Consider the following 9482-nt stretch of genomic DNA (forward strand, 5'->3'; position numbering starts at 1 on the left):
GTGCATGTAATGCTGGAAAGTGGACGACAATAGGCAGTCCCCCGCTGTAAATGTGACAGCAGATGGCCGGAGCTGCTCTGACCTGTTTGGGAGCAGCCATGACCTCTTTAATAGAAGAAAAGGATAGCATCGACAGAGTGCAGATGATGGAGAGGCTGCACAATGCTGGCAGATTGATGGCGGAACTAATACATAGTCAGACTAAGTAAGTCCAGTATAGCTTTGATTCTGGCTGGTATCGACAGGGACACACGGGCAATGTTGGGAAGCACCAAGCCCGATGGGTTCCTGTTTGATAAAAACCTTGCTGACAAGGTTCGAGAAGCTAGGATTATGGAGAAAGTTGCAAATTCGTTAAAGAAACAATCAAGTTACTCGAATCAGAGATCGTTACCAGTAAAAAGGAATTTAAACGCTGTCAGCCTGCAGGGGAGGAGGCTCGTCCCCTATCAGGCAGGCTATCGAAATCCTCAGGCAGGCCAATACAGGCAAAGACTATCTTCAGGAACAAGCCACAAAATCAGCCGTTCAACCAAAATGCTCAGTTCCAGAGGAACGACAGACTCAGGAACCAGAACCGGATGAGATAAATGTAAGGAAAGTTGCGAGAAGACTAAAGTGGTTTGTGAGGAAGTGGAAAGAAATAACTTCGGATAGGTTTATTTTACATTGTATACAAGGTGTCCGAGAAAGAGTGTTAGTTCTATAAGGGGGTGGTAGCTGGGGTGATTCTGAACAACATTTTCCTTTATGAAAATGTTGTTTGAAGCTTCGTTTTTAAATTATTAAGGAAAAACACTGGCCAATCAGAGCGCGCATAGCGCGCAGACTCAGGGACGGCAGCCTCGACTGCGAAAAATGGGCTTGGCCTCAGTGATGCCAGAACCGTGGGACGTGGGACAAATTTTTACCCTCTCCGCGACGGCCCACGACGTCCCAGTGACGCCCCTTCTGCAGTTGTTTCATCTAACACAAGCGCGTTGTCCCATGTGTCCTTGTGAACTTTGCGGGTTTGGCAGAGTTCGGCTGCTCTCGTCATTTCTACGTTATCGACTTGATGCTCAAGCCGCTAAAGCATGTGGCAGCAGCATCGACGAATCGACAGAATAATATAATTTCGTCCATGGCAATATGGCTGAATTAAGAAACCAGGAGAATCAGTTCGAATCGAATGGATGTAAGGGCCTCGGCCAATAAACATAATACGTGTGACTGGAGGCAGGTTAACGAATTTGATTGGACGGCACCTTAGCTGCAACGAACAGTACCTCTATCGTCCCGTTTCGAGAACAAAGTCAAGCCGAATAGCAACCTGCTTCGAAATCAGCAACTGTTCGGTCCCGAGCCACTTGCTTATTTCGAGGCAATACTGTATTTACTATTAGTCATTTATTTCATTGCAATCGCCCTTAACATATAAAAAGTGGCACAAAATATCCTGGATTTTTAATATTTTTTGATCGGTTGTGTATTCTACATAATATCGAAAATATGTTGAGTTTACTACAAACTACTACACACGATCCGTACAGGAGAATGGTAAAATTCTGATTACTTCAGAAAATAAATCTGTTGCCAGATTTATTAACATTTTTTTAGACAGATAAGTTAGTATATTCTTTCAGCATAGAATGTGTTATGTTGCTGGATTTTCCTGATTCTCCTGAAAGTGTCTGACGCTGGCAGAACGACACAGCTCGAGCGAGTTCTTGAATGCTGGCGAACGTAGAAAAGGACAAATAGCGAAAGAGAAAGAGGTCCGAGAATTAAAGAGCCCGAAAAAAAACATTTGAGTGAGACAATATTAATTGAACCATAACTTTTTTATTTGTCATTTTTGCTAAATGAAACTTTTACCAATGTAATTGTAAGGTTCTTCTGATTAAAATAAGACCAAACACGACATAATTTGCATTATATTTACTTATTTATTTAAAACCTAATGCACATATATAAAGTAACTATAATTCAAATTATGTCGTGTTTGATCTTGTTTTAATCGAAAAATTTCATCAATACGCTAGTGGAAGTTTAATTCAAAAGAAAAATCAGTCATTATAAAGCAACGAAGCGTAAGTGCAGCATAAGTACATACACAAAAAAACATATGGTTTATAGCAATCTTAACATTTTCTATTGTATTATGGTAATCACTATATTATAGTTTTGTTTCCTTGTTGTATTATAGGAAAGTAAAATATGCAATATCGTATAAGCATGGACCAGGTGCAATAGTTGCAAGAAACCTGATATGTATATAACAAATTAAATGAGGAATAAAATTGTATCTCATCCACCTTTCATTGTAATGACCATTCAGAGAATAAAATTATAATAGTTATAAGGAATAAGAAATAAAACTAACAAACCGTTAAAGATTGAAATTTCTTTATATCCTTACAATTTAACCTAACCAATTTTCCTCGTATGTCTTCGGATTTACGTATTGTAATAGTTAGAATAACATGTATTTCATCTAATTGAAGAAATTACTTAAATATTAATAAAAAAAATATCAAAGAAAGATGCAGTTCAACTTCTTTTTTTAACTGCTTCCCAAGTTAATGTATTTCATAGTATTAATGTATTAAAAATGTATTTTTATATATTAAAAAAACGTTAATGCATTAAGAATCAGAACTGAAACCGTAAAATCGGGATTCGAACTGATTCTCCTGGTTTCTTAATTCAGCCATATTGCCATGGACGAAATTATATTATTTTGTCGATTTGTCGTACTTTAGCGGCTTGAGCATCGAGCCGATAACGTAGAAATGACGAGAGCAGCCGAACTCTGCCAAACCCGCAGAGCTCACACGGACACGTGGGACAACACGCTTGTGTTGAAACAACGTTGTTGAAACAACGGCGGCAGGGGAGTCACTGGGACGTCGTGGGACGTCGTGGAGAGGGTAAAAATTTGTCCCACGTCCCACGGTTCTGGCATCACTGCTTGGCCTAGGTCCGGAACGAACACTTTCGACACCCTACTGATATAGTATGAGTCGTTGGAAAAATACATAAATTGAACTGTTACTTTGACAACAAAATTGCAAATAATTTTTACATAATTTACATATCATTGTAATCACTATTTGTGGTAGGTCAGAACCAAATTAAGAATTTTATAATTAAAAGTTGCTGTTCAATTATTTCAACTGATGAGTAATTTACTAATTAATCTTCATATACTAACAAAAAACAACACAAAATAAAAAATTAGATGTGTTTGACCTGTGGGTCTTGGCTTTGTCATTACTGATTTAAAACATACAGTGAGAGGCAAAAGTGAGTAGACACTGTTCAAAATAGAATACCTCGGCTAAAATTAGACTAAGTAAATTGAGGTTTTTTGAGAAGCTATAAAAATTAATTCGCTAAAATATGTATTTTCATCGTTTTAAAAAATTACAGTTGGAATAATATTATTTGAATATGACAAAAATGATTCTCTATGTTGAGAGTCACTGGGATTAAACAAAGGCCTAGCTCTGTCGCCAGAGTCGATAGGTTTCAAGCCGTACCAGACCTAAGGGTCTGGGGCAATAAACACATTGAAGGCCCGGGGCCGTTATTTCCTTTTTGAAAGTGGGCGCTAGTTTTCCAGCGTGCATTTTCAGAAGGATTCATTCCTTGTTCTTTCGTGACACAGTGAAGACGTTCCTTCCTTGCTCTTTGAATAAAGTCTTATAATTATATTAAAGAACTGTTTCACAATTTATTAAACCCATAACTCCAATACGTTATGGGCCCAGTATCATTTTAATTAATTAGTTTTTTTCTATATAGTGATAATTTTGTGTGTTTTAAACTATAAGGAATAACTATAAGGTGTAATTATAAAGTGATTAAACTAGTATTAAACTATAGTGAGTGTAGTGAAATTAAACTATAAATATAACCGTTTGTGTATTAATAATCGAAGATATTATTTAAGTGACTAAAAACAATGGAGACTGGATCAAATATGAAAAGAAACGTTAAACCGTTCGATGGCGAGAAATATAGTACCTGGAAATTCAGGATTCGTGGACTTTTAACAGAACTGAATGTGATACATGTAATTGATGATCCAGTTCCAGCACAATTAACAACTGAATGGATTCAAGCAGATAGAAAAGCGAAGAATAATATTATTGAATATTCATCAGACTCATATCTGAATTTTGCGCAGACAAATAATACTGCAAGAGAGGTATTGAGTAGCTTAGATGCAATCTATGAAAGAAAAAGCACTGCTACTCAGATAGCATTAAAGAAAAGATTGCTTGAATTAAAATTAAAATCTGATTTACCGTTAATGAAACATTTCAAGGATTTCGACGAATTAATTACTGAGTTAGCAGCCGCAGGTTCTATATTAAAAGAAAGTGATAAAGTAGTGCATTTATTATTAACACTGCCATCCTCTTACGATGGTATAATAACAGCGATTGAAATACTCGCTGAAGATAATTTAACGTTGGCGTTTGTGAAAACAAGGTTATTAGATCACGAAGTAAAATTAGTGAATGAGTGTCGTGATAATAGTCTAAAAGTACTTAGTATTGGTTATAAAACAAAAGATACAAAAAGATATAATCCTAGAACATCAGGAGGGGATAATAGAAATCAGTATCACAACAAAAATAGAGGATCATTTAAATTTAATAAATCGTACGTGAAAAAGTACTATCAATGCGGTAGAACAAACCATTTGCAGAAGGACTGTTATTATTATAAGAGACAACAAAAAAATACCAATAATATTGATGTGAACAAAACAGCACAAACTGTTCAATTGACACAACCATCCACGTCTACAGAAAATTAAAATGCATCAAGTTTCGCATTTATGGTGGGAGAATATCAGCAAGAAAATATAAATAATCACAATAAAATTCCATTTATTTTGGACTCGGGTGCATCAGATCACCTTATCAATAACGAACATGTAGCAGAAAACTTTGAAGATCTACAAATGCCGATAAAACTCTCGGTGGCGAAGAATGGGACGTACATTGAAGCGAAGAAGAAGGGTTCAATTGGTGTTATTACCAACATGGGCATCCAAGGAACTCTAGAGGATGTGTACTACTGCCCAGATGTACCATATAATTTACTCTCTGTCCGAAAAGTTCAACAAGCAGGGATGACTGTAACATTCGATGACAAGGGTGTAAGAATAGGTAAAAATGGGAAAACAATAATGTCAGGTAAGGCCTTGAATAATTTAACTGGCATCGAATTTATACTTGTTTCTAATTTAAAAAAACATGTTGTTCAAGTAATTAGTGCTGAACAAAATGATTATAAATTATGGCATCAACGTTTTCGACATATTAATAAAAATAAATTTATAGAATTAAAAAACAAAGAAATGTTTACTGATATAAAACAAATAGAAAAAGTTGATGTCAACGATAATTTGTGTGAAGCTTGTATTAATGGAAAGCAAGCGCGACTACCATTCAGAAAAGTAAAAGACAAAAGTCACGTGAAACGTCCACTGTTTATAGTTCATACGGATGTTTGTGGTCCAATCACTCCTAGTTCAATTAATAAAAGAAATTATTTTGTACTCTTTGTTGATGAGTACACTCATTATTGCGTCACATATATAATCGCTCGTAAATCGGATGTATTTTCTGTTTTCCGAGATTATGTTGCAAAGAGCGAAACTCATTTTAATTTAAGATTAGTAAACTTATATTGTGACAATGGTGGAGAGTATTTGTCAACCGAGATGAAGGAATATTGTATTGAGAAAGGTATTAGTTACCACCTAACAGTTCCACGAACCCCACAATTAAATGGTGTGTCGGAGCGAATGGTAAGGACAATAACTGAAAAGGCTCGTGCGATGATAGTAGGGGCTGGTTTAGAAAAAGTTTTTTGGGGTGAGGCTGTCCTTACTGTAACATTTCTAATAAATATAACTCCAACTAAGGCTTGAAAAGAGTCGAAAACACCATATGAATTGTGGCACAATAAGAAGCCTCAATTACAGTATTTAAAAATTTTCGGTTCGACAGTTTATGTGCATAATAAAACTAGGCAATCAAAATTCGAAGAAAAATCATGGAAAGGTATCCTAGTTGGGTATGAACCGAATGGGTATAAAGTGTGGAATGTGGAAGGTGGTAAATTTGTTGTGGTTAGAGACGTTATTGTGGATGAGATTAATTTCTTGCAATCTAGGCCTATAATAATACAGTCTAAAGGGGTTAATTCTGAAAACTCTCATGATAAAACTGATTTGGTATCGAGGCCTGTAGAGGTACAAATTGAAACTGATTCACCTGACATGCAGTCAAAATCAGTAGAGTCTAATAAATCTGATAGTAATAAATCAGATCTATCGAGGTTAAAGACTGTAGAAGTAAATAAAAATAACGAATTAAGTCCTGGACTTAATAAATCTGTAATTGAAACAGATATACAAAGCTCTTCATCTTGTAGAATTCAGAATAAAAGACAAATATCTCCGGAACCGAGAAGGAGTGATAGGATCAAACAACGTCCACCTATTTCTTAATGAGATTGATGAGCAAAATGATTATATCATGAGTGCTCAATCTCTTGTGTGCAAAATTCCTGTTTCGTATCAGGAAATTAAAAATAGGGATGATAGAGTTCAGTGGGAACGAGCAATTGAAGAGGAAATTAATTCTCTTTTAGTTAATAATACGTGGACACTAGTACCAAGACCTAAAAATCAAAATATTGTTGATTATAAGTAGGTATTTACTATTAAAAATGATGAATACGGAAACCCATTAAAATATAAAGCTCGTCTTGTTGCACGAGGTTTCAGTCAACAATATTTAATTGATTATAATGAAACGTTTGCACCTGTTGCAAGAATTTCAAGTTTTAGATTTGTTCTGGCATTTGCTAATCAGTATAATTTATTAGTTCATCATATGGATGTTAAAACTGCTTTTCTGAATGGTATATTGAAAGAGGAAATTTATATGCAAGTTCCTGAAGGGGTTGATAATAAACACAATCAAGTTTGTAGACTAAATAAAGCAATATATGGGTTAAAACAAGCAGCGAGATGCTGGTTTGAGATTTTTGAACAAACAATTAAAAGTAAAGGTTTTAAAAATTCTTCTGTAGATAGATGCATATATATATTAGATAAAGGTGATATATCGAAAAACATATATGTGGTGCTTTACGTAGACGATCTTGTAATAGCAACAGCTGATATTGAAATAATGGAAAGTTTCAAAAATTATTTAATGAATAGATTTAAAATGGTAGATTTGAAAGATATTAAGCTATTTTTAGGAATGAAAATTGAAAGAGATGAAAATAGTATAACTATGAGTCAAAGTGCATATATTCAAACAATTTTAAATAAATTTAGTATGTCAGAGTGTAAACCTGTGAGTACACCTCTTGAAAGTAAACTAGATTATAAAGCATTGAATTCCGATGAGATATATGAGGCCCCTTGTAGAAATGTTATCGGATGTTTAATGTACGGAATGCTGTGTACCAGACCTGATCTGAGCACAGCTGTAAACATATTAAGTAGATATTTAACTAAAAACAACAGAGAACTATGGCAATGTTTAAAGCGGGTACTTAGATATCTGAAAGGATCTATACATTTAAAATTAACATATATCAAGGGTGATTACAATGATCTTTTATGTGGTTATGTTGATTCTGATTGGGGAGGAAATGATAGAAATGATAGAAAAAGTATCACCGGCTATTTATTTAAACTTTTTGAACGATGTACGATATGCTGGTCTACTAAGAGACAAACATCGGTAGCTGCCTCATCAACGGAAGCTGAGTACATGGCTCTCTTTGAAGCAGGCAGAGAGGCAATGTGGTTAAGATCATTAGCGAAAACTATTGAAATAAATATTTCCGAACCAATCACAATATATGAAGACAACAATGGATGTATCAGTATTGCAAACAATCCAACGAACCACAAAAGATCTAAACATATTGATATTAAATACCATTTTTCCAGGGAGCAAGTTGAAAATAATATAATAAAATTAAAATATGTTCCAATAGGTGATTAATTAGCAGACGTATTAACGAAACCGCTACCTGCAGTAAGATTTCTTCAGCTCAGGGATGGAATGGGATTGAAATGAAATAATAAACATACCAATTATGATTAATATTATATACAGGGTGGCCCACATAACTCTTAACAGCTCAATATCTCGAAAACTATGACATCGATTTTAAAGTTCTTGGTCTTAAATTGCATGGATCTGAAGGGCCTTTCTAACTACATAAACATGAAGTGGCCACCCCTTGTTCTTTAATGTGGGGCGGGGGTACCTTTATAATTTTAAATGGAACCCCTTATAAAACGTTACATATTTAGATTCTACAGGAAAAAACAAGTAAATTTTGCCTGAAACATTTTTTTGTCAGATATTTCCATGATGAGATTATAACAGTTTGAAGTTTCGACTTGGACATACGTCTCATCTATGTCCATAGGACCTTCAAGACGGATGTTCCTAGGACATACGAAATGTTCGCCTTACGGACGTCCGTAGGACCTTCAAGACGGACGTTCCTAGGACATACGAAATGTTCGCCTTACGGACGTCCCTAGGACTTTCAAGACGGACATTCCTAGGACATACGAAATGTTCGCCTTACGGACATCCGTAGGACTTTCAAGACGGACGTTCCTAGGACATACGAAATGTTCGCCTCACGGACGTCCGTAGGACTTTCAAGACGGACGTTCCTAGGACATACGAAATATACGTCTCACGGACGTCCGTAGGACTTTCAAGAGGGACGTTCCTAGGACATATGAAATATACGTCTTGTGGACATCCCAAGGATGTTCAAAATGGACGTTGGACTTTCGGACATAATCTGGACATGAAACGGACGTCCCTGGGATGCACGGTGCTATCTGGGTCTATATTTATTGAATTTTATCATTGTCCGTACTCTATAAATTGTAGATCGACCTATAAACAGATCTGATAGTTAATCTTTTGCCAAGAAGAAATTAATCTGCAATTATATATTTGAGATATTTACGATTTCAATCAGTCATCACGATTTTTCGAACATCCATTGTGTTGGCGCTTTGATAGTCATCATCATGTTTACATAAACTGTAATGTCCACAAAATATCAGTACGACAATCAAAATACTAACACCTGAAAACATGAGAAAATAGTAGCTGAATTTACTTTTTATGAAACATTTTATAACATTGTATAAAAGGTCCGAAGATCTTGTACTCTTCCTGCCACTATTTAGTGACTTCTGATTGGTATTTATATACGTGATGTTATAAGGAAAAATCAAGGCACAATTTAAGTAATCGGTTTTCTTACAGTTAGTTGTACTTGTTGCTTTCCAAAATGGTATCGTGTTGGTGCGATTCAATTCTACAAGTATTAATCTACAAGTATTACCGATGACGTTACGTCATCTCCGATCTTACGGTAATTCTATTGTTATATTGCTTTATATCTAGCATGGT

Source organism: Osmia bicornis, chromosome 14, assembly GCF_907164935.1.
Source record: "Osmia bicornis bicornis chromosome 14, iOsmBic2.1, whole genome shotgun sequence".
Lineage (NCBI taxonomy): Eukaryota > Metazoa > Arthropoda > Insecta > Hymenoptera > Megachilidae > Osmia > Osmia bicornis.